This window comes from Aegilops tauschii, chromosome 3, assembly GCF_002575655.3.
Source record: "Aegilops tauschii subsp. strangulata cultivar AL8/78 chromosome 3, Aet v6.0, whole genome shotgun sequence".
NCBI lineage: Eukaryota > Viridiplantae > Streptophyta > Magnoliopsida > Poales > Poaceae > Aegilops > Aegilops tauschii.
In genome coordinates, this window is record NC_053037.3 from 2,111,654 (window position 1) to 2,138,636 (window position 26,983).

At 43.1% G+C, this 26,983-nt stretch overlaps 1 pseudogene; it reads left to right on the forward strand.

Annotated features, from left to right (window-relative positions):
- The window catches only part of LOC120970792 (uncharacterized), a 62,386-nt pseudogene that overhangs the window by 12,981 nt on the left and 22,422 nt on the right, over positions 1 to 26,983 (forward strand).

A 26,983-nucleotide genomic window follows, 5' to 3' on the forward strand; every position in this document is an offset into this window, starting at 1 on the left:
CTGACGACCTGGATGTTCTCGACGATCTTGCTGGGGTTGGGCCGATGCCAGGGACGCAGCTGTCGTCGACTCGGCGGTAGGAGCCGTCGTAGACGACATGAAAGATGATGTCGAGACTATATAGGAGGAGGAGGATCTCCTAGGTCGTCGTAACCACCAGGGAAAGAACGCCCGTGATCTTTGCCTTCCTTGGTTGAGGAGAGGCAGTACGTGCTCCTAAATTAAAGGGATAGGCTTCCCACGCTCGAGTTTTTTTTGTAGATTCCGATCCGGGAATTGTGTAACAAATCGCAGCTGCTCCTCTCTTTGAGCGACGAGGGGCTCGTTTCATGTACTTTTTTTCTTTTCTTTTTCATATTAGAAAATTTTGATATCAAATAATTATTTCAACTCAACCAAATGGCCCCAAATTTTTTTCACACAATGGGATGACCATGGACATCATGCATGCCAATTCTCATCGATTTCCGACACTCGATGCATTTACTAGGATTTTGCCGGCGAAAAGAACCCGAAACGCTGCCCGGACGTGACGCAACGTTCGTTCGGTGTCAGGAATGGCTCACATGTTGCATGGGGGCCTACATTGGGCATCCTCACATGGTGCCAAAGTTTGGTGTCATTTCATGCAGGCCAGCACATAGCACATGTGCAATCACCATCATTCGGGTCTGCCGGAGGGGGAGCCCGAAGGACGTTGTTTTTCTGGACTCAACCAAATGGCCCCAAATTTTTTTCACACAATGGGATGACCATGGACATAATGCATGCCAATTCTCATCGATTTCTGACACTCGATGCATTTACTAGGATTTTGCCGGCGAAAAGAACCCGAAACGTTGCCCGGACGTGACGCAACGTTCGTTCGGTGTCAGGAATGGCTCACATGTTGCATGGGGGCCTACATTGGGCATCCTCACATGGTGACAAAGTTTGGTGTCATTTCATGCAGGCCAGCACATAGCACATGTGCAATCACCATCATTCGGGTCTGCCGTAGGGGGAGCCCGAAGGACGTTGTTTTTCTGGACTCAACCAAATGGCCCCAAATTTTTTTCACGCAATGGGATGACCATGGACATCATGCATGCCAATTCTCATCGATTTCCGACACTCGATGCATTTACTAGGATTTTGCCGGCGAAAAGAACCCGAAACGCTGCCCGGACGTGACGCAATGTTCGTTCGGTGTCAGGAATGGCTCACATGTTGCATGGGGGCCTACATTGGGCTTCCTCACATGGTGCCAAAGTTTGGTGTCATTTCATGCAGGTCAGCACATAGCACATGTGCAATCACCATCATTCGGGTCTGCCTTAGGGGGAGCCCGAAGGACGTTGTTTTTCTGGACTCAACCAAATGGCCCCCAAATTTTTTTCACACAATGGGATGACCATGGACATCATGCATGCCAATTCTCATCGATTTCCGACACTCGATGCATTTACTAGGATTTTGCCGGCGAAAAGAACCCGAAACGTGTAGGAGATATGCCCTAGAGGCAATAATAAATGATATTATTTATCTCCGAGTTCATAATTATGTTTATGTTCCATGCTATAACTGCAATGATTCTCGAGTCTGCAATATCCACGAGGCTCGGAGGAAGACTCAAATGCACGTGTGGAATAATAAACGGTAAGAAGTATTCCTAGTCTGGCCTCTAAGACTAGCTCAAGTGTTGCATGATGATTCTGTTTTCCTGGTCATGGGCATGTCTATGCCAGCAACTTTGAGAGCACAATGTTAACAGAACATTTGTGTTGAATCGACCCGGATTGATGTTATGCTATGAGATTCATTCGTCACAAGTTTATTGGTACATAACACAGAGATGGTTAACGTTTGCATGATTCCTTAGACCATGAGAGTATCGAGTTTCTTCATGCTTGCTTCATGAACTTTGGGGTTTGTTAAACGTCATCCGTAAATGGGTGGCTATTACGGCGGCTTACGGGTTCATGGAAAAGTGTGTCAAGTAACTTGATAGCTCAAGATTGGGATTTGCTCCTCCAACGATGGAGAGATATCTCTGGGCCTCTCGGTGTTACGGTATCCATCATCGTCTGGCCAGACACTTTGTGATTTGATCATGGGGATGCCGGAACACGAAACGAGAAAAGAGAACAAAACCGGTAACGAGGTAAGTAGCATAGTGGACAAGTTGTTGATCCACGGGAATGCCAACATGTCTCACCTCGGGTATTTGTAATATATCGCGAAGCAACAGGAATAGCACACGGCAACTGGAGGTTCACTCGAATATTCATTCGTGTGGGTATAGGGGTCAATATGGGTGTCCACGGCTCCGATGTTAATCATTGATCGGAAGGGGTTCCGGGTCATGTCTATACTTCACCGAACCTATAGGGTCACACGCTTAAGGGTCATCTATCTGCTGAATACTAGACAGGGAGTCTGAGAGAAAATCACCGAAAAAGTTTCGGACACCGAAAAGTTTCGGACAGCGGAATCGTACCGCAGAGAGAGGTCATCGGATAAGTTTCGATGATACCGAAAAGTTGTTTCGGGATACACCATTAAGTCAAATTGGTTTCGGCACATGCCTGATAATTCTTGGAGGATGCCAGAATCATTCTAGAAGCTTTTTGGAATTTTCTGAGATAAAAACCGGAAATGTTCCGGAGCTGCCGGAGCCACTTCAGATGCGTTTCGCAGATGAAAATCACTAAAACCGGAATTGTTTCGAAACGCGTTGAAAATCATTTTAGTGGGTACTGGAAATGTTCTTAGCCCACATAAATATTTTCAGTTCGATCAGACGCTGAAAAATGTCGTCGTGAATAGTGAAAATCAGCTTTATGGTTACTTTATGGAAAGCCACCTTTTGGGGCTTTGCTCCAAAAGATCTTGGGGATGACATGGATGGATAGGAGCCATTTTTTGGGCCCCTCATGGGGGTGTGGCCGGCCACATGGGGTATCCCCCCTTGGGGACCCTCTTGTTCCTTGGTTTCACTCCTAGGTCCTTGTGGAAGGACTTCATTCATGTGCATTTTGGGTTTTTTGTGAAACTACCCTACCCCCTTGGGATTTCCTATAAATAGAGGTGGAGGGGCAGCCCTCCACACTCATCCCTTGCTCTCATACACATGCCATGCATTATCTGGCTTCTTCTCTCCCTCCCATGAAAAGAGTTTCGTAGAGCCGTAAGGCTGTCTGGGTTCCGGCAGGAACTAGTTCTGGACGGCGAAGCCCTGCCGGATAGATGACACCGTATGTGTGCAACTCTGTAGAGAGATCGTAGTTTCGGTCTTAGTTCGTGAGTGCCTCCCGAAGGGCTGTCCGTGTGACCGTCCGAGTTTCGAAGGTCCTCCCGAAGGGCTGTCCGAGTGACCGTTCGAGTTTCAAAGGTCCTCCCGAAGGGCTGTCCGCGACACCGTCCGGGGGGCTGTTCGACCGCCTCCCGGAGGGCTGTCTGAGGAGCAGATGAGGGTATACATCCTCGCGGTTGGGAGGTTGTAAATCCTAGCTGCGGGGATCTGCACCGCCGATCGTCATCGACTCTACTTCCCGCTGCGCTACGAGTCAGTAACGAAAAAGATCAAACCATGTATGCAGTCTCCATAGTGGTCCTGGGCTGGTGCGTAGGTCGGAAAATTTTTCGTTTTCTGTCGCGTTAACCAACAGTGGCATCAAGAGCCGTGCTATGCGTAGATGCAGGTTTCGATCTAGAATACATGGAGATGTATGCGTATTGCATAATATAATTAGGTAGTAGATGAGATCTATTGCTGAAAAAAATTATTTATGCGGGTGACAGATGAAATCTGTTACCCGAGGTTCTTGTTGCTTCCCTAGAATTTGCGTTGCTCAATCTCGAGACAGCATGGTGGAATTTGACAAAGTTTTGGCAATCCGTGATCCTGATTGATCATGGAAGTGCTATCAGTTCTTTGGGTTCTGCTGTAGTCAAAAGAAAGATGAAATTCGCAGATGAAAGGGCATTGCAGATATGATCTGCACGGGGGTCATGCGTATGACGAAGTTTAGTATGGGGCTCGAGATTTAATTATCCTGTGTTTCATACACCCCGAGATGTTAATATAGCAACTTGAATAATCATACTTGATGATAAAACGTTGGTCGCTGCGGTTTAAGTCAAAACCTTAGAAGCCACGTAAAATAAATTTTGCATAAACCGATTAGAGGCGTCTAACTTGGTTTTGCAGGATGTGCATATGATGTGGTATAGCAGTGCTCATACTAATTCGATTATGTATGAGATGACTATATGATGTAATTTGATTAACATGACCTGCGTGTCATGATTCGGCATGATGGTTGGAGCCATATGATTGCACTTTAATGACCTGCGTGTCAACCTTGTTGTAATGCATTATTTTGTTAGCTATAGAGATAGCAATATTATCTGGTGCATCGACAAGGTGGTGGCAATCTTCGCGAAGGTGAACACCAACACGAATGCCGAAGACAAAGAAATGAAATACTTCTCCGTCAGAAAGGGCTATACCATATCATGGTATTATGAATTGCCTGAGATGTTTATCCCTTATGTTGCACCCTTCTTGATTGCGCGGTAGTCGCTTCTTATTAGGGTGATCTCTCACAAAAATACCAAGTAGTCAGTGTTCTCCCAAGTGTAGCACCGTCACGGCACCTATCTTTTCGGGGTGCGCCGTGTCACACGGGTACGAACGATTAGAGAAGTGTGAGGCGGGTGAGTTGAGACCTCGCAGCGAGATCACTTGGTTGTCTTGACGTTCAGGCATGACCGTCATGAGCTCGGAACACACGCATCGAAAGATGAACAAGAGTCACATAGAGATGTGATTGGCAAGTTGGCCTACCGGTTGAGATTTTTCGTCATCAGTGGTGTTACACCAATGGCGAACAATTGAAATGTGGGTCTTGTATCACTCACAAACAATTTTGAGAGATATTGATTTGAGTGGGAGCGCACTGTTGAATTAACATGTTTAATTCTTAGTGCAATTAATTATGAACATTGTCTAAGTGTTATATGCAAAATAGTTGTAGAATAATGGCTCGCGTTTCCACCTTCCCTGTTAAAATTGAATAGCTGTTAAATATCTGGTTAAAACTTTACGATTGGTACCGTAATATGAGGATTGTCCTCAAAAGTGCCGAGAAGGACTTTGTCCTATCGCATGCTTTCCGTATCCTCCCGCTAATGCTATGGATCATGTGACTCTCGTCCTTTGATCCAAAAGCTAGAATTCTGTTACGGTCAAGTGGAATATGTTTGCTTCCATGAAACCCAAACTTCGAAAGTTGGGATAGTTATATGATATTCATGGAACTGAAAATTATTTTCAGATACAAACAAAGCAATGTTTGTTTGCAAGTATTAGTAAAAGTGTTTACTATGCATTTGACTGTTGGGAAAGGGATCCAGAAGAACGCCTGTCATATAATGAAAGGTGAATAAAACAACAACTTAAAGAGAAAGGAAGTGTCCAAAGGGTGTTAGTATGACTTACACGCCTAGGAAGTCCGGGGCTAATGCCACTCTTAAGTTGGGTGCTTCTTCTGAGAGTAGGAGAAATACTAAAAGTTAAACTGCTAGAAGTATAAAGGCAAAAGGAAAGAAGACTGGAATATCCAGCTCATGTATGAATGTCATACAAGTTTTTGATGTATAGAAGGCTGGTCAAAGATATAGTTCTTGCGAATTATGGTTAAACATGTTAATCACTAATTCTTGGGTATTGTGAGTTCATCACAAAAATGCCCGTTCGATTGCATTCTGTTGCAACTCAATGTAAGAACTACTATGGCCTGAAAGACTAGCTAGAAATGAGGTTAAGGTATACACAGGGAACATAGTAAATGTTACTATACCTTCCATCGGTGTATTGCCGTCTGTATTTATTTTCATAATTCATTTAGAGTTTTACAAACTCTATCCCATTGCATAAGGCATCTTGCAAGAAGGTTGTTCATAAGAGAACTTTTTATGTTCGATGTTATGAATAACACAAGGGCCATACTTTCATTATGAATGAGATGTATGTTATGAATATTGATAATCATACAATACCTCTGGGTTTACTTTCATAATTCATTTTAGAGTTTCATACACTCTAGCCCATTGCACAATGTTTGTTGCAAAAGAGTTGTTCATAAAAACAACAATTGTTGTTAAGTATTATGAATAACATAAGGGCCATACTTCCATCATCGATGGGACGTATGTTATGAATATTGAGGGTAATATGATACATCCATAACACTGACGCTAAATGTCGCAAGACTAAAAGAATACCACACAAGTGTGGCACTACATTTGGTCACATTGGAGAAACCCGCATGGAAAATTCCATTATGATGGATTTTGAAGTCTTTTTGATTTTGAATCATCTGACACTTGCAACTCTCCTCTGAAAAGTGAAGTGACTAAAATACCGTTCACATGCCATAAGGAATGAACAACAAACTTATTAGTGATCATACATTTGATGTGTGTAGTCCGATAAGTGTTGTTAGTGGTGGATTTATTTATCTTCAGAAATGACTCAAGTAGATATATGGATATTTACTTGATGAGACGTAAGTCTGGATCTTTTGAAATCATTTGAAAGGTTCTCAAAAATGAAGTAGAAGTTATTGTAACAAGAAAATTATGTTTCTGCAATTTGATTGCACAAAGGAATATTTGAGTTACATGTCTAGCGAATGTCTGATGAGTTGTGAAAGGGGTTTCATAAACTTGCACCTCTCGGAACACCACTGCAAGTGGAAAGTCCGTGGAGATGTAATCAAACCATTTATGACATGGTAAGGTCAAAGATGACATAAATAAATTGCCATTATCCCTTTTAAAGTGATGCTTTAGAGACTGCGGCTTTTACACTGAAAAGAGCTACATCGGGTCTGTTGAAATGAAGCAATGGTATGGTACGCCCAACCATGTTATATCTTTTCTTAACATTTGGAATATGGGGCTTGTGTAAAAGGTTACAAACCTATTCCAAATCAGACAAGTGCTACTTTGTAGGTTATACCAAAATGTTGGGTATTCCTCCCTCACTATACCGAGGCAAATAGTTTTGTCGCGAAACGGTGTGCTTTTAAAGAGAATGGTTCTTTCTAAAAGGTGAGTGGGAGAATAGTGCAACTCGACGAGATAAACAATATCTTCATCAGATCAAAGGAAAGAGACCTTGGAAGAAATTCCAGAGTTTCCTACTGCGACTGATACAGAAGTCTCTACAATAAAATGTATGAACTTCGGTCGAACTTGCAGCTGAACCACGTAGGCAAGGCTCGTGCAAACCTCTCAGGTGCGCAAACGAGATATTGTTGTTAGACAACATTATACCTACGATACACAAGGAAGCGTTGATGGGCCCTGACTCCGGAATTGGCTAAATGCCAATACAACCCAAGTTAGTTTCCATATAAGTGATTCAAGATTAAAACCTTGATACACCTTTCGGAAGACTTAGAGTCTAACGAATATTTATGGAACTTAAAACTGATACGGATAAAATGTTTTATCCATAAAGCTTGACTTGTTGAAATAATACGATGAGGTTGTTTTCATCGTAGCGATGCTTAAAGTCGGTTCGGGTTGAACTAGCAATTAATACATATTTCAATCATGAGATATGAAACATGGATGATAAAAGGATTTCCATCTGATGGAAATGAAAGCTAGGACTTGTATATGATACAGTCCAAAGTAATTTGTCGATCCAGAGGATGCTAGTAGGTATGCAAACTTCAGATTTCCAGCAATGGACAGAAGAGAGCAAAATGGAGTTGGAATCTTCGTGTTTTGATGAAATGGTCAAATGGGTTTTGACTTCATCAATGGGTAACGAAGATGCTTGTAATTCAAGAAAGTAAGTGGGAGCGTAATAATATTTCTAAAACCCTTATGTGCTTGGCACATTGGTAATTGGAAATAAATTTCTTGACACAAATTAGGACTTCATTTGAAAATAGTTTTTCGACGAAGTGCTTAGGCTAAATAGCCTCAATATTAGGCATGATGATCTATGGAGATAGATTTACCTAATGGGGCTAAGCAATGAATACATATTGACAAGATGCTAAAACCTTTTAGCATTTAGAACGCCAAGGAGTGATTCTTGCCAAAGTCACATGGAAAGAGTTTTTGCAAGACTCGGTGTCCCAAAACACTGATGAGTAAAATACATGATGCAGATTCCACACACTTTTGTGTTTGGATTAATCATGTATTTCATGGTATGTAAAACAACAAGATATGTCCGATACTCCCAAGGTGTTGCGAGTATGGATACCAAAGTGATCAAATTACTGATCATGGGACAACAGTGAAAGATGTCACAGAGTACTAGAGTAAGTACTGATGACATGGTTTTCTCGCAAGCAGAGATCATGAAGAGTTCGTTGTAAAATGTTACATGATAGAGTCTTCATCTTTTCTCCATGCGATTTTTGATTTAAATTAAGGGTTTTGTGTAACACACAATGTGGTGGCACAGTTAGTTGGAAATTGTTCAAACTAGTTATTGTGGCGAATTCTATAACAAGGGCTAAGTATGTTGACGCTTTAGAAGCGACAAAGAAGATGTTGAATCATATAGTTCATTCATGAACTTAGTATAGTTCCAAGATGGCTTTTGACAATGGGACACTACTGCAGGTAGTTGCTCCATAACTCAGTCTGAGGAATCCAGGTTCGACCTGTGATTCACATACATACAAAGCCAAGTCCACACAAAATATGAATTTTGTGAAAACGTGAAAACGCGAGGACATGCAAAGATACACACGGAACTGAAGTCGTCAGATCCGTTGGACATCAAGCTATACCACAAGCGAAGCATATTTACACCGGTGTGCCACAGGTGTGAAGTGCATTAGCATAAGCTAGATTATTGACTCTAGTGCAAGTGGGAGTCTGTAGGAGATATGCCCTAGAGGCAATAATAAATGGTATTATTTATCTCCGAGTTCATAATTATGTTTATGTTCCATGCTATAACTGCAATGATTCTCGAGTCTGCAATATCCACGAGGCTCAGAGGAAGACTCAAACGCACGTGTGGAATAATAAACGGTAAGAAGTATTCCTAGTCTGGCCTCTAAGACTAGCTCAAGTGTTGCATGATGATTCTGTTTTCCTGGTCATGGGCATGTCTATGCCAGCAACTTTGAGAGCACAATGTTAAGAGAACATTTGTGTTGAATCGACCCGGATTGATGTTATGCTATGAGATTCATTCGTCACAAGTTTATTGGTACATAACACAGAGATGGTTAACGTTTGCATGATTCCTTAGACCATGAGAGTATCGAGTTTCTTCATGCTTGCTTCATGAACTTTGGGGTTTGTTAAACGTCATCCGTAAATGGGTGGCTGTTACGGCGGCTTACGGGTTCATGGAAAAGTGTGTCAAGTAACTTGATAGCTCAAGATTGGGATTTGCTCCTCCAACGATGGAGAGATATCTCTGGGCCTCTCGGTGTTACGGTATCCATCATCGTCTGGCCAGACACTTTGTGATTTGATCACGGGGATGCCGGAACACGAAACGAGAAAAGAGAACAAAACCGGTAACGAGGTAAGTAGCATAGTGGACAAGTTGTTGATCCACGGGAATGCCAACATGTCTCACCTCGGGTATTTGTAATATATCGCGAAGCAACAGGAATAGCACACGGCAACTGGAGGTTCACTCGAATATTCATTCGTGTGGGTATAGGGGTCAATATGGGTGTCCACGGCTCCGATGTTAATCATTGATCGGAAGGGGTTCCGGGTCATGTCTATACTTCACCGAACCTATAGGGTCACACGCTTAAGGGTCATCTATATGCTGAATACTAGACAGGGAGTCTGAGAGAAAAATCACCGAAAAAGTTTCGGACACCGAAAAGTTTCGGACAGCGGAATCGTACCGCAGAGAGGTCATCGGATAAGTTTTGATGATACCGAAAAGTTGTTTCGGGATACACCATTAAGTCAAATTGGTTTCGGCACATGCCTGATAATTCTTGGAGGATGCCAGAATCATTCTGGAAGCTTTTTGGAATTTTCTGAGATAAAAACCGAAAATGTTCCGGAGCTGCCGGAGCCACTTCAGATGCGTTTCGCAGATGAAAATCACTAAAACCGGAATTGTTTCGGAACGTGTTGAAAATCATTTTAGTGGGTACTGGAAATGTTCTTAGCCCACATAAATATTTTCAGTTCGATCAGACGCTGAAAAATGTCGTCGTGAATAGTGAAAATCAGCTTTATGGTTACTTTATGGAAAGCCACCTTTTGGGGCTTTGCTCCAAAAGATCTTGGGGATGACATGGATGGATAGGAGCCATTTTTTGGGCCCCTCATGGGGGTGTGGCCGGCCACATGGGGTATCCCCCCTTGGGGACCCTCTTGTTCCTTGGTTTCACTCCTAGGTCCTTGTGGAAGGACTTCATTCATGTGCATTTTGGGTTTTTTGTGAAACTACCCTACCCCCTTGGGATTTCCTATAAATAGAGGTGGAGGGGCAGCCCTCCACACTCATCCCTTGCTCTCATACACATGTCATGCATTATCTGGCTTCTTCTCTCCCTCCCACGAAAAGAGTTTCGTAGAGCCGTAAGGCTGTCTGGGTTCCGGCAGGAACTAGTTCTGGACGGCGAAGCCCTGCCGGATAGATGACACCGTATGTGTGCAACTCTGTAGAGAGATCGTAGTTTCGGTCTTAGTTCGTGAGTGCCTCCCGAAGGGCTGTCCGTGTGACCGTCCGAGTTTCGAAGGTCCTCCCGAAGGGCTGTCCGAGTGACTGTTCGAGTTTCGAAGGTCCTCCCGAAGGGCTGTCCGCGACACCGTCCGGGGGGCTGTTCGACCGCCTCCCGGAGGGCTGTCTGGGGAGCAGATGAGGGTATACATCCTCGCGGTTGGGAGGTTGTAAATCCTAGCTGCGGGGATCTGCATCGCCGATCGTCATCGACTCTACTTCCCGCTGCGCTACGAGTCGGTAACGAAAAAGATCAAACCATGTATGCAGTCTCCATAGTGGTCCTGGGCTGGTGCGTAGGTCGGAAAATTTTTCGTTTTCTGTCGCGTTACCCAACAAAACGCTGCCCGGACGTGACGCAATGTTCGTTCGGTGTCAGGAATGGCTCACATGTTGCATGGGGGCCTACATTTGGCTTCCACACATGGTGCCAAACTTTGGTGTCATTTCATGCAGGTCAGCACATAGCACATGTGCAATCACCATCATTCTGGTCTGCCGGAGGGGGGGCCCGAAGGACGTTGTTTTTCTAGAGTCAACCAAATGGAATTTTGAAAATAGAATGAAAATTATATTTTAGAAGTGAAACAGAAGACAACATACATTCATGGAATTTTGATTTTTATAACTATAATAAGAAATAAAATACAAAACATATACTTCAATTTAAAACTCTAAGAAGAAATAACATAGAAAAAATATATTTGATATACCTTTTTTGAAATAGAAAACAGAAAAGATATATTATAATAAAGATGAAACATATTATATTGCATTTTTTGAATTTTAATAGTGTGAGAATAACTGAAAGAGTAGAAATATATTAGATTTTAAATTATTCTACATATAAAAGAAATAAATATTTGATTGAATAAGTCAAATATAAGACATTAATTTTTCGTAGACATTGAATAAGTGAAATATAACACATTGAAGCAGCTCGGTTTTAAATGTGGTATTAATCTGCGCGCGGGTGAGGCTGGCCTAGGACGGACCACCCGAATTAGGCCCAAGCGAGCGTCGCGCCGGGCACATCCCAGCGGTGCTGGGAGTTTAGTCCCACCTCGCCAAGCGAGGGGAGCTCGCACCGGTTTATATACCGGGCTGAGCTTCCCTTTTCAAGTTCCTTTCTAAAGCGGGCAGCACATTGCCTAACCCTGTCCGTCCCTTCCCAATGGGGCCTACTAGCTGCGTATTATCACAATCTGACGGGCCTGCATCCTGGCCCATTAAATGATTGGGTTGCTAGTCGTATGCTGGCCGTTGAATTGTGTAGTATGCAGCTAGTAGGCTGGCTTTTTTTGTCATATTTCACTTTTTGCGTTTGTCACCATTATTTGTTGTTCTTCAAATCACCTCATAAAAGAATATAACACAACAATTTTTCGCACATTCATGAATTTTCTAACTGTCAGAACAAATAATACAGAAAAATATATATGTGATTCAAAATTATTTCAAAGATAAAACTAAAAATAAATATTTTAATTAACAAGTGAAATGAAAGAGAATGTATTATCTTGCATAATTTGAATTGTAAAACTGTCGGAATTAATGAAAGAGGAAAAATAGATTTGATTTTCAAATATTTGAAATATATATAAGAAATGAAATACGTAAACATCATGGCAATGCACACATTTCCATTGCAACCAGTAATTTAGGCTAACTAGGATTGTTTCCAAACACAAATGTGAGATTATGATAACCTTGCAGGGTTAAGCTATGTATTTGAATCTAGAACCAAATTAACGCAACCTTAGAGTTGAATAACTGGCTGATCCATATATCATTAATAATGCTCTATTTCCACTTCAAGCCAGCATAAACCTATATAACCAAAAGCCAGCATGGCCTGCAGTCTGCCTAACCCATCATCCTAGGCTTACAAAGTTCATGAGCACCGCAAAATAACAGCAACAACTACTAAAACATCACAACAAAGTAAAGGCCACATCTTCAGTAGGAAGTAGAGTCTTCTTTTTTATCCTTCCAGTCTTGCCACGTTGATTCTCCACCCCTGCTTCGTTGTGTACACTTCACTTGCTACTCGCTCTAGCAGTCTTGCTCCCACCTCCAGCACCTTTTTTGTGGCTCCTTTGTCTGCAAAATAGATCAATCAACAATCCAATGGCTAACAATCCATTTGATTATAGAGAAAGTAGAAATGGGATTATTTTTGAAAATAGAAGGATAACATATGCATTACATTAACAACTGCATTACATAACTTAACAGTTTGAACACATCCCATTTGCACTACATAAACTTCATCAGTACATAACTTAACACTTACTGCAGTTCTCTGGGTTTGGTAGCATGGTACTATATGAACCAACGTATTAAAAACTACAGTATTCTTGCGTATACATATGAGATAACATGGTTTGACTAAAACAGAGATTTTTGGAGTATTCACAATAGATACAACTGTTTGGTATGCTGTAAATTATGCTGCCTAGCCATTGCATTTAAGCACTCACAAACTCTGTTTTTTAAAAAGAGGCTACATTTTTCATGCAGAGAAATAACTATAGTTTTCCCAATACTGCAGTACTAAAATCACATTTATTAGGGGCAACCAAACAGCTCACTGTAAATAAAACTAAAATAATCTCAAATACTGAAGTATTCTCAAAGAACTTAGAACATAGTATGCTATCAAACGGGTCCAAACTGACTCACACAGATAGACTAACTGAAGACACTGACATGCCATCACTCTGTTTTCTTGTCCTTCAACTTGTTGATGCGCTCTGAGTGACGAATGCCCATACGGATGTAGGTCTCCGCTTCAATCGGCATGGTCCTGTCTCCGAGCTGCGGGATCCCTGGACCCGCAATCTTCACGTCCGCCGGCTACTCCTGGACAACATCATCCTGCTCCTCCTCTCCAGCACTGTCGTCCAGCAGCAGAACAACCTCCTCTTCCCCACTCTCATCCTTGCTCTGCTCCACATCTTCACTATCACTCTCATCCTCGCTATGCTCCACATCTTCACTATCACTGTCATCCTTGGTTTGCTCCACATCACTGTCAGAGTGAACATTGCACTGATCAACCGGAGCAGGCACCGCGAGCAACACTCCGACAAGATCTGGCACTAGAATAGGAGGGGCGCGGCGGCGGGAGCGGTACATGTACCACCTCGCACGCTGACGCGGATCTGGGGAGTTCTCCGCTTCATTCATAGCCCAGAGGAAAACCTGGACTGGAACAACTCCTCGAGCAGGACCACACAACGATTTCTTCTCATTGCCCGTAAGCACTTTGATGAGACCCCTACCGTGGTCGATGAACATCTGCAAGCTGGGAAACCAGCTGCAGATCTCCTCCACATTCGCCCTCTTCTCCAGATCGCCCTGACAGAACTTCCCAACTGCCTCCTCCCACTTTTCTTGAGCGCGGCGGCAATCACTTGCCGACCACGACCTCCTTCCCTTCTTGTCCCCCATCGCCGGCGACGCCAGATGTGAGATTTGAGCTCACGGAGTGAATGGGGAACAGAAGCAAAGACCTAGGGTTCATATCTACCAGATGAAATGGGGAATTTTTCCCCTCTCCAGCTGATAACCGCGTGTGAGGCCGGCCTGGTACGGCCCACCCAAATTAGGCCCAAATCAAAGCCGCGGCGGGCACTGTCTCGGGGTGGTGGGAGTTTAGTCCCACCTCGCCAACGGAGAGGAGCTCGCACCGGTTTATAAACCCACCTGAGCTAATCATCTCAAGTTCCTATCTAAAGCAGGCAGCTCATTGCCTAACCAGTCTCTCTCTGCCCCGTTGGGCCTACCGGCAACTTATATACATTCACCGCGGGCCTGCATCCTGGCTCAATGGGTTACTAGTCGTATGCAGGCCATGGGGTTTCATATAAATGATGTTGGTAGGTTGGCATTTTTTATTATTTATTTAATTTTTATGCATATGTCACATGTCAAATTTTGCAAACAAGTTTGAATCATTAAATTTTCAAATTTTAAATTAAATATAAAATTTAAAAATATTAAAAATATTTGGACCAAACATTTCCACCATGTGAGGATACCCAAAGTAAATTTTTAAATTTGTATTCAATTTTTTGCACATGTCAAATGTCTAATTTTGCACACAAGTTTGAAACAAAATATGTCCTCTAGACTGACTGGTCAAAACATCAGTCTATACCTCAAGGGGGCATTGTAAAGTATTATTTTTCCAAATTTTCTTTCATAGCCATGTTTGGCACATGTGGGTCACCATGTACAAGAAAATTTGGGTGATTTGGAGGTGGTGGAAAAAATCACGTATGTTCAAAAACTAGCTTAAGTTAGACCAAATGGACCCTCCGGAATGCGATAATTTTTTCGACCACCTCCAAATCACCTCAATTTTGGCACACATGATCTCTTGCACAAACAAAGCTAGTTTTCAAAGGTTTTATATTTTTTTGAATTTTTTATTAATTTATAATGCCCTCTAGACTGATGGTCAAACCATCGGTCTATACCTTAAGGGGGCATTGTAAAGTATTATTTTTCCAAATTTTCTTTCATAGCCATGTTTGCCACATGTGGGTCACCATGTACAAGAAAATTTGGGTGATTTGGAGGTGGTGGAAAAAATCACGTATGTTCAGAAACTGGCTTAAGTTAAATGGCCCCGCCGGAATGCGATGAGTTTTTCGACCACGTCCAAATCACCTCAATTTTGGCACACATGATCTCTTGCACAAACAAAGCTAGTTTTCAAAGGTTTTATATTTTTTTGAATTTTTTATTAATTTATAATGCCCTCTAAACTGATGGTCAAACCATCGGTCTATACCTCAAGGGGGCATTGTAATGTATTATTTTTTCAAAAAAAAATTCATAGCCATGTTTGGCACATGTGGGTCACCATGTACAAGAAAATTTGGGTGATTTGGAGGTGGTGGAAAAAATCACGTATGTTCAAAAACTGGCTTAAGTTAGACCAAATGGCCCCTCCGGAATGCGATGATTTTTCGACCACCTCCAAATCACCTCAGTTTTGGCACACATGATCTCTTGCACAAACAAAGCTAGTTTCCAAGATTTTAATTTTTTTATAATTTTTTATTAATTTATAATGCCCTCTAGACTGACTGGTCAAAACATCGGTCTATACCTCAAGGGGGCATTGTAAAGTATTATTTTTCCAAATTTTCTTTCATAGCCATGTTTGCCATATGTGGGTCACCATGTACAAGAAAATTGGGGTGATTTGGAGGTGGTGGAAAAAATCACGTATGTTCAAAAACTGGCTTAAGTGACCAAATGGCCCCTTTGGAATGCGATGATTTTTTCGACCACCTCCAAATCACCTCAATTTTGGCACACATGATCTCTTGCACAAACAAAGCTAGTTTCCAAGGTTTTATATTTTTTTTGAATTTTTTATTAATTTATAATGCCCTCTAGACTGATTGTCAAACCATCGGTCTATACCTCAAGGGGGCATTGTAATGTATTATTTTTTCAAAAAAAAATCATAGCCATGTTTGGCACATGTGGGTCACCATGTACAAGAAAATTTGGGTGATTTTGAGGTGGTGGCAAAAATCACGTATGTTCAAAAACTGGCTTAAGTTAATACCAAATGGCCCCTCCGGAATGCGATGATTTTTTCGACCACCTCCAAATCACCTCAGTTTTGGCACACATGATCTCTTGCACAAACAAAGCTAGTTTTCCAAGGTTTTAATTTTTTTTATAATTTTTTATTAATTTATAATGCCCTCTAGACTGACTGGTCAAAACATCGGTCTATACCTCAAGGGGGCATTGTAAAGTATTATTTTTCCAAATTTTCTTTCATAGCCATGTTTGCCACATGTGGGTCACCATGTACAAGAAGATTTGGGTGATTTGGAGGTGGTGGCCCCTCCGGAATGCGGTCATTTTCTCGACCAATTCCAAATCACCTCAATTTTGGCACACATGATATCTTGCACAAACAAAGTTAGGTTTCCAAGGTTTTATATTTTTTTGAATTTTTTATTAATTTATAATGCCCTCTAGACTGGCTGGTCAAAACATCGGTCTATAACTCTAGGGGGCATTGTAAAATATTCTTTTTCCAAAATTTCTTTGAAATTTCTAATGCCCTCTTATATTTGTTTATAATGCCCTCTTATATTTTCTTTGAAATTTATAATGCCCTCTTATATTTTCTTTCTATTTTTTTGAATTTTTTTAATTTATAATGCCCTCTCTTATATTTGTTTATTTTTTAATGCCCTCTTATATTTGTTTATTTTTTAATGCCCTCTTATTTTTTTGTATTTTTTTATTTATAAAGTAAGGTTTCCAAGATGGCTAGGCTGGCCCATGCTTTTCCTTTTGTTTAATGCCTTCAGTTTATTTTTTTAATGCCATCTTATATAACTTTATTAAAAATAAAGTAGATCTTATTTCAAATTCCTTTTTTTTGCACACATTATTTTTAACTAGTATTACATTACTCTTCTAAATTTACATTTAATTCCTTCACACTTTGATGATGGAATATTTGCTCTGTTATTGCAACATTGGTTCAAATGATGGAACATTTGATCTTTTTGCTTATTCAAATTATGCATTGATGGAATGTGTGAGGATGAACAATTATCAGTAACTTTACGAAACCCCATGTAATATAATTCATGACAGCCAATTTGGAACATTGCCAGATTCAATATTTGGTATAATTGGCACATGCGCACAGCATAGACAAGTGTTGCAGCATGTCTGAAGCAACACTGAAGCGCCATTTGTGATCATTGAACCATCGAAACAACAAGTAAACATGAAGGAAGCATTCACCACCAATAAAGTTAAGGCCACACATATATAGATAGTATTCTAGGTTACCACCACAGGTACGAGGCAGTTCACAACAGATCCAGTTCAGACACACAATACATTACATTACATTACATTACATTAATAGAGGTAGTTTCCAACCAGTTCAGACCCAGATACAGCTTTCCAAAAGTAAAACATCATCAAATATACTGATGATGAGTACGGCTTCCAGCTTCTGATGATCAGCATGATGTAGGACTAGAGGTTAGGGTTTCTCAGGACCTTCAGGAGGGCAGAATGCTCAGCCCTGATCTTGTACTCATCACTGGAGATTGATGTAGCCCGGCAATGTTCCATCAGATGCTCCAATAACCCAGACCTGGGCTTGGGCTTGCTGCAGAAGGGGCGGCGGTACTTTTCCGTCCTCCAGTTGTGGTACATACCAGGTCCTTGGGCCCTGATCTTCAACACCACCTTCTCTTCAAACGACTCGACGTTCCCCTCGACCACATCATCTCCAGATTCATACTGCAGACATTAATGACTGACATTAATACATTATGCATTCAAATACTATAAACACGTAATACTAACTCAATGCACAACTAACATTTCAACTAGGCCTTACCTCATACGGCTCATCTTCATCAGAGTCATATGGGTAGAACCCAGTCTTGTCCCACTTCCTCTTGTTGCCCACAACCACAAGATCCTCCTCCTCCTGCTATATTGTCAAACAAGCACATCAATTACAATGAATTGAATTGCAGTTCAAAGAATGTCATTACACACAAAATTGTGAATGTGAACCACATTGGTATGTTGCAAGTGACCAAATGCTTTCCTTATAAATACAGAATCTAAGCAATCAATCAACAGACAAATGCTTTCCTTCATAAATGCTAATGAAAATCCAAGTTGGATTCTTGACATTCCCTGGATTAACCCAACACTTTTCTTTTGAGGGAATCCCCCCCCCCCCCACACTACTTAATGGAAACATATAGTATATTTTGTTGCTAGGATCCTGCCTTGGAATGTTTACTTCATAGTTATACAATGGTGACATCCTAGCTGCATATTTTTGTAATTCATCATAAGTATTTGCACAAGAGGAAAATCTCTGGCCGGGTTAATTTTATGAGGATCGACAATAGGCCTGCCTACAACATTTGATTTATAAAATTTTGGGCAAGGACAATATTTCAAGGCCATGTTACTGTTTTTGAGGCCACCCTTCTGCAATTGTAAAGTGAGTTACCTCTTAGCCCCCTAAATATAAAATTACATCCATTGCTACTAATTACACAAGCCAACTACAAATTTTAATATGCACAAATTACTGTTTTTGGGATAATGCAGCAAAGCTCCTACACATATTAACATAATGCAATAGTTAATTAGGTACAACTTCAACTATAAATGCATACATCTCCAACAAACATCTAAAATTTCATTACTTACCTAAACAACAACAAATTATACTATAGATGAATCTTGTATCATCTAAATCAATTCATTGGCACATCAAAATTAATGCATTCCAAATCAAATATGTTTCCATCCAGTATCATTGAACCACAGATCAAATCAAATAAGCATATATGTCTGCAGCATTGAACTACAGATCTAATAATCATATGACGTCTATCTGACCTTAAATTCCCCCTTAAATAAGGTATTCAACCTCATACTAATTAAAATCTAACAAGCAAAAATTCCACTACTAACCACTGAAAAAATCCCAAGGTGCTTTTATCTCTGAAGCAACGGCATTGGAGAGGATGTTCAATGCTGTAAATATCTCTGAAGCAACAGCAAAATTCCACTAATAACCCAAACTAAATAAGCTTAGACTGCCCCTTCCCCTCTCCTTCAGAAGCCCCAATCCAACACAAACAAATCCAGCCCTTGAGAAGCTCTTTTTGATTAACATGACAACACCCATTACATGAGCACATCCTTCACTATATTTACAACCAAACTAATGCACCATCTAATCACCTCAGGTAGACATTTTCCAAAAACACAAGGACATGCACAACCCATCTCATAGCCTCTGCCTGACAGGCATCAATCAAGCATCAAAGAACTGCAACTATGACAACATGCATCAATCAAGCATCTAAGAATTGCAACTATGACAGGCATAATCCCTAGAACTAAGCATCCATTTAATTAATCATCAAGCCAAAGAACTAAAGCAGGCACCAACCCAAACCAATAGAGAAGTATATATTTGAATAATCCATTGTCTAATCCTCAAGCCAAACACCTAAAGAATTGCAAAAATTCCACTACTAATCTAATAAGCATCTGAAAAAAACCCATCCCTCAATCCGGCTACTTCTAACCTAATCTAATAATCATATGAGGTCCACCATTCTTGCACGAATCAAATACACAAAAACCCTAATGCAGAGAAAACCCTACATCCAACAAATCTAACCAAAAAACCTTCTGGCCACAAACCCTACAATCTAAAAACTACCACATTAAAGTGATAAGCAGATACCTTCTGCTCCGCCTGCTCCTCGCCAGAGCCGGCCTCCACCTTCTCCACCTCGTGCGCCTCGCCAGAGCCCGCCTCCACCTTCTGCGCCTCGCCAGAGCCCGCCTCCACCTTCTGCGCCTCGCCGGAGATCGCCAGAGCGGGCGCATCTGGCTGGACTGCGCCGCTGCAACCCGCCCCCGCCTTCTCCAGATCTGCAGCGGGGGGAGCACCGCGCTGGACGCCGGCACGTCCCCTCACAAAGGTGCCCGCAGCGACCTGCCGCGCCTGCTCCACCAGATCTGCGCCCCAATCTGGGCGCTCGCCTCCTGCGTCCGCCATGGCAATGGAGAGGATGCGGTGAGGGCGACGAGGAGGTTGGAGAGGAGAGGGAGTGGGGAGTGGGGAGTGGGGAGAGGGAGACGATGCGGCGGGGGGAAATGGTGGGCGATGCGGCCGGAGGTGGTTCCCGTCCACATTTATATGATGGGACGGTTTTGGAATCTACCCGTGACACGTGCTGCCCCACGCGCGGGCGGCTCCACGCGTGCACGAAACGCCGCCATATACAAATACGTATATGGCCGGGCATACGATCTAATCGGGCCCGTACGGGCCTCCCAGGGCTCCTCGACGGCTATACGCGGGGGCAACAAAGACGATCGTGCCCCTCGTTATGAACCGTTTTTGGTTCATCCTGGTCGTCGATGTGTTTTTCCACCTCGCGTTCAACCCAGGGGGGAGCACCGGAGCAGAAACGTCCACACATAATGAGAAAAATCATCCAAAATCATAAGGTAATAGAGATAGCCACTATTAGTTGGAAAGGGGGAGGTCCATACATCACCATGGATCAATTTGAAAGCAAAAGAAGCAATAGTAGAAAATGAACTAAACAGAAGACAAACAAGCTTTCCAACACGACACTCGTGGCAAGTGTGCTCATTCAGTTTGTGAAAATAACGGGGTGCTGTAAGAAGGGAATTTCCTTCACATGCAGATTGAGCAGGTCAAGTCCAAACTAACTAATGTCAGTTCATGCGTCCAAGAGGTAGCAGTAATCAAGTACTCGACTTGCATGTTAGTACTCCCTCTGTATCTAAACGCTCTTATATTTCTTTATGGAGGCAGTACAAATCTTTTCTACCCTTGATTAAGTGTGTGATGTCACACCACCGATGGATGCATGAGACACTTGAAACTCCTTCGTCCCCAAAATATCATGTCACATGTCAAACCTATGAATCACAGACGAAAGGAGCCAGCCTGGTCGAAACGATGCACCGAACGCCGCGTCTTGCCTATGTGCACCCATATTGGCAGTTAACAACTAAATGGCTATCCTATGAGCAAGTGATGCTATACAAGATTGACGTACATAAATCAAGATGGAAAAATAGAAAGAAGGGTATCAATCTCTTCCACGTGCGACTTTGGCTATAGAAGACCAAATCAAAGCCAACTTATGCAATCTGGACAGTACTGGCACTTAATGTGCGATCCCTTTGGATCTTGATCTTGCCAAAAGTCAGTGCTTGATAAAACAACAACAACTACTACCTATTGGTCAGTAATTCGGGGTATACCAAAACCTATTGTGCAATTAGCTAATTATTATAGTTGATAGTGTGATTTGAAGTTACCAAGCCATTTTAGTACTCCCTTTGATTCGGTGAACCACAAAAATGAAGTTCAGACATTGTAGACGTTCAAGGGTCAAAACAGTGCAGGGATTTAATGGAGCCCAGTGAAGGTGAATATTACATATGTAATCCTCAACTAACTTGTACCAATTGCCAAACTGTCACATGGAGCAGTTTACATTAGATAGTCGTCCATCCATTAAATTTAGTTTAGATCTACGTACCCTCCAGTGGAAGCTAGCTAGCCTATAAATAGTATCAGGCGCTCCATCTTATTCACATATCTTAGCTTGAGACCTTCTCTTGCTCCACATATTTACCATTAGGATCTAGCTACAAAGCTTGCTCGGCAACAATGGCTGCAGGTGGGGCTTCTCTTCTTGCCTTCTCTTTTTTTTCCATGCTGGTCATGTCTTCCCTGGGGGGTCCTAGGCCTTTATGCAGCGACTGCGAGACGCTGTGCCGTACCAACTGCGATGCAGAGGTTGAAACCCTCTGCGGCAGTACCTGCGACTACAACAACAGCGGTCAGGCCGACTGCCGGCGTCAGCTCTTGAAGAGGTGCACCACAGAAGGTACCTGCTGCAGTAGCAACGGCACATGCACTTGTGATTGCAACACTGTAGCTCAAAACGGTTGCTTCGGGGTCAGCGACGGGTACACACGCTGCGGTTCATGCAAGCTTGGCAGGTTCAACCAGTGCTATCCCACCTGCAAGAACGACTGCAACAACAACTGCAAGAAGAAGAAAGGGTGCCACGCATAGGAAAACCACATGTAATCGGGGCCGGGTGCCCTGCATAGGAAATAACATGGCTCCTTGCAGTCGTGCGTAGATTTCTTTAAACGCAATGTGATGATGTTTTAGCTGAGGATTTGTCTTCTGTATTTCTGTTTATCTTTCTTGCTGAATAATGAATCGCAATGTGAAATTATGGTTGTTCAATGTTCCTTCTTCCATAGAGCAGGTGGGGCTTCTCTTCTTGCTGCTGTTGTTGTTTTCTCCATGCTGATCACGTCTTCCCTGGAGGGCCTGGGGCCTTATTGCAGCGAGTGCGAAACGCAATGCCGTACCAGCTGTGAGGCGGAGGTTGAAACCTTCTGCAGTGGTTACTGCAGACGTGGTGGCGGACCTCGGGAGAGCTGCTGGAGACGTCTTTGAGGAGTGCATCATAAAGGGTACCTGCTGCAGTAACCACTGCAGAAGGTTTTTGTCGATGGGCTGCCTTGCATAAGAAATAACTTGGCTCGTAGTAGTCGTGCGTAGACTTTTGTAACCGCCATGACCTGGTTCTGTGGGATGGCATAGAAGGAATTAATCGGTCTTGGCGCATCACCTCCGGCATTTTAGCTGAGGATTTGCATTCTGTTTATCTATACTGAATAATAATATGAAAAAAGGAAAGAAATTTCACAAAGTTGACACGCTGTGAAATTATGGTTCTTCAACGTTCTTCTTCCATAGAGCTTGTATATATGGATTAGCCACCTCAACACTATGTGTGCTTGTCTGTTTGAAGAGCATGGATGGAGCGGCTGAGCCGAACTGTGTGGAAACTTAGGAGTAAAAAGCGGTGAGAGTTAGTGGAACATCCTATTTGCATAAAGGGGAAAGGTCCACACATAATGAGGAAAATCATCCAAAATCACAAGGTAATAGAGATAGCCAGTATTACTTGGAACGGGAGAGGTCCATACATCACTATGAATCAATTGAAAAGGAAAAGAAGCAATAGTAGAAGATGAACTAAACAGAACACGAACATGCTTTCCAACACAACACTCGTGGCAAGTGTGAACATTAGTTCTATTACAGGAAAACGAAAAATCCTGAGAATGTGATGAAGAGTGGCAGAGCTTGGGTGGCCGAGGCAGGCATGCTAGAGATCAATGCCAACGGAGAGGGTGACTGGTGCGGCGGTGGAGTGGTGGAGCGGGATGATGGCTGCACGAGGTACAGATTGCCGGGGCTGTCACGTCGGTGCAAAACCATCCTGGTGCGAGTGTCCTTAACAGAGAAGCCGAACTCGTCATATTCCATAGTCAGATGATTTTCACGAGTAAAGGAGCGAGATAAACTAGGTTCTTAATAAGATGTTGTAAGACAACGACATTATTAAGAGATAATTAATGGCAAGGATGTAGAAGGAAAAGGGGTGTTGCCAGAGTAATTGGGAGGGAGGAGCCACCACCAAAGTTTATTCGTGAGGTCGTGGCTGTGGGAAGGGAGAAAGATAGATTACCGGGGTTTTAGGCCATGTGGGACATGGCCCCGGTGTCCATAAACCAGTCACCGTTGCCGCTGTAGTTGATCAGAGATGAGGTTCTCTGGAGCGTGGTGTTGAGTGGTCCCATGGTGTTGGAGGCGGCGGGACCGATGATGAGGTGGGGTAGCTGGGGTAGCCGCCAAACTACTGCTGCGGGGCAAAGAAGGTCTGGCGGCCGTTATTTGGCGTGGTCCGGGGATACTGGGAGCCAGAGCGTGGGGCACGAGCATGGGTTAGGCATAGAAGACGTCAATCCACGGGTTGTGGCAGGCACTCCAGGGCTGTGTCTGCCTGTAAGACGAGCAGGGATGACCCCTGTTGTTGTTGTTCTTGTGTGGCTGCCTGGTGCCGCCCCCTTGCTCTGGCAACCATGATGAGAGGAAGGTGAGCACAATGGTGGCTCCTGCTAGAAGGAAGCCAGAGACGAGGTGGGCCACTGATGCGGGGGCTCGGATAATGGCGGCGCGGGGGCATCATGCGATGTGTCAGGTGCGAAGGCGGTGTGGATGGCTATGTCATGGTGTGCTTCATCGAACGATTCTCTAGATGCAGATAAGCCATGCCCCTGCTGAAAGTGAGAATGGTGAGGTTGGAGGCAAGTTACCAAAGTCCTCATGGAGGCCGCTCATCAAGGTGGTGAGGACGATCTCATCGGAGACCCGGACGCTGATGCCGCGCATCTCGTCGAGGAGCATCTTCAAGCACATGTTGTATTCTTCAATGGAGGAGTAATTCTGATGGAGGCCGAAGAACTCCTGCTGGAGGAAGACGATCCGCTACAGCTGGTTGTCGGTGATGAGGTCGTTTACCTTGGTCCACACCAAGTAGGCATCATCATTGCCGTGTACCACTGTATGGAAGATCTCCTTGTAAATGGTAAGGTACACCCGCCAGATCTTGGTGGCATCGATCTAGTTTAGTACTTTACTAAATCCTAAAAGTGGAGCTGCAAAATATATAGGTCCTAGCGAAAGAGGGATAAGTCAGGGGTACCAGGGACATTTCTCATAATTGCTCGCAGGCAGGCTTGTGTGCACGGACCAGGAGGTGCGCATGGGGTTTAAAATCCTGTGTGCTCGCGGTGTCCAAAGAGAAAAGGCCAGGACACGGTGGACACTGGGTGTCAAGAGAGCATATGGCTTGACCGCATGGACACAGGGGTTCGGGAAACATGCGCAGGGGTGTCCATATTAACTTTTGCTCATTTCAGGAATCAGGAACCGTCTTCTTCTCCTCCTTCTTGCTGCTCGTTTTGGACTAGGCGATCCTTCCTCGCTTTCCCTCGGTGGTCATCATCGTACATAATCACATATAAGGTTCCACTTTGAAGCAGTAGCCATGTGTCATCCAAATGCATACGAAACTCAAGTACGAGAGAAGTATGTGTTTCGATAGCGTGTGCATGAGATCTTGTCAACGGTCCACCTGAAGCTTGTGGGCTTGATAGCCGGTTCAAGGTGATGTCCATGGGGTGCTCCGCATAATCCCCTTACACCAATGATGGCGAAACGCTGGTGATACGTCTCCTACGTATCTATAATTTTTGATTGTTCCATGCTATTATATATTCTGTTTTGGATTATTATTGGTCATACACTTTTATATTATTTTTGGGACTAACCTATTAACCGGAGGCCCGGCCCAAATTGCTGTTTTTTGCCTATTTCAGTGTTTCGCAGAAAAAGAATATCAAACGGAGTCCAAACGGAATGAAACCTTCGGGAACGTGATCCGGAGGACTTGGAGTGGACGTCAAGGCATCGACAAGGAGGCCACGAGGCAGGGGGCGCGCCTACCCCCCTGGGCGCGCCCTCCACCCTCGTGGGCCCCTCGTGGCTCCACCGACCTACTTCTTCCTCCTATATATACCTACGGACCCCGAAAACATCCAGGAGCACCACGAGAAACTATTTCCACCGCCGTAACCTTCTGTATCCGCGAGATCCCATCTTGGAGCCTTCGCCGGCGCTCCGCCGGAGGGGGAATCAACCACGGAGGGCCTCTACATCATCTCCAAGGCCTCTCCGATGAGTCATGAGTAGTTTACCACAGATCTTCGGGTCCATAGTTATTAGCTAGATGGCTTCTTCTCTCTCTTTGAATCTCAATACAAAGTTCTCCTTGTTTCTCCTGGAGATCTATTCGATGTAATCTTCTTTTGCGGTGTGTTTGTCGAGATCCGATGAATTGTGAGTTTATGATCAAGTTTATCTATGAGAAATATTTGAATCTCCTCTGAATTCTTTTATGTATGATTGGTTATCTTTGCAAGTCTCTTCAAATTATCAGTTTGGTTTGGCCTACTAGATTGATCTTTCTTGCAATGGGAGAAGTGCTTAGCTTTGGGTTCAATCTTGCGGTGTCCTTTCCCAGTGACAGCAGGGGCAGCAATGCACGTATTGTATTGTTGCCATCGAGGATAAAAAGATGGGGTTTATATCATATTGCATGAGTTTATCCCTCTACATCATGTCATCTTGCTTAAAGTGTTACTCCATTCTTATGAACTTAATACTCTAGATGCATGCTGGATAGCGGTCGATGTGTGGAGTAATAGTAGATGCAGGCAGGAGTCGGTCTACTTGTCACGGACGTGATGCCTATATACATGATCATGCCTAGATACTCTCATAATTATTCGCTTTTCTATCAATTGCTCGAGAGTAATTCGTTTACCCACCGTAATACTTATGCTATCTTGAGAGAAGCCACTAGTGAAACCTATGGCCCCCGGGTCTATTTTTCATCATATTAATCTTCCAACACTTAGCTATTTCTATTACCGTTTATTTTACTTTGCATCTTTATTTCTCTTTATCATAAAAATACCAAAAATATTATCTTATTATCTCTATCAGATCTCACTCTCGTAAGTGACCGTGAAGGGATTGACAACCCCTTTATCACGTTGGTTGCGAGGTTCTTATTTGTTTGTGTAGGTGCGTGGGACTTGAGCGTGGCCTCCTACTGAATTGATACCTTGGTTCTCATTGCATCACCCTTTCCTCTTCAAGAGAAAACCAACGCTGTGCTCAAGAGGTAGCAGTTGGCATGGGCTGAGGCCGCTAAG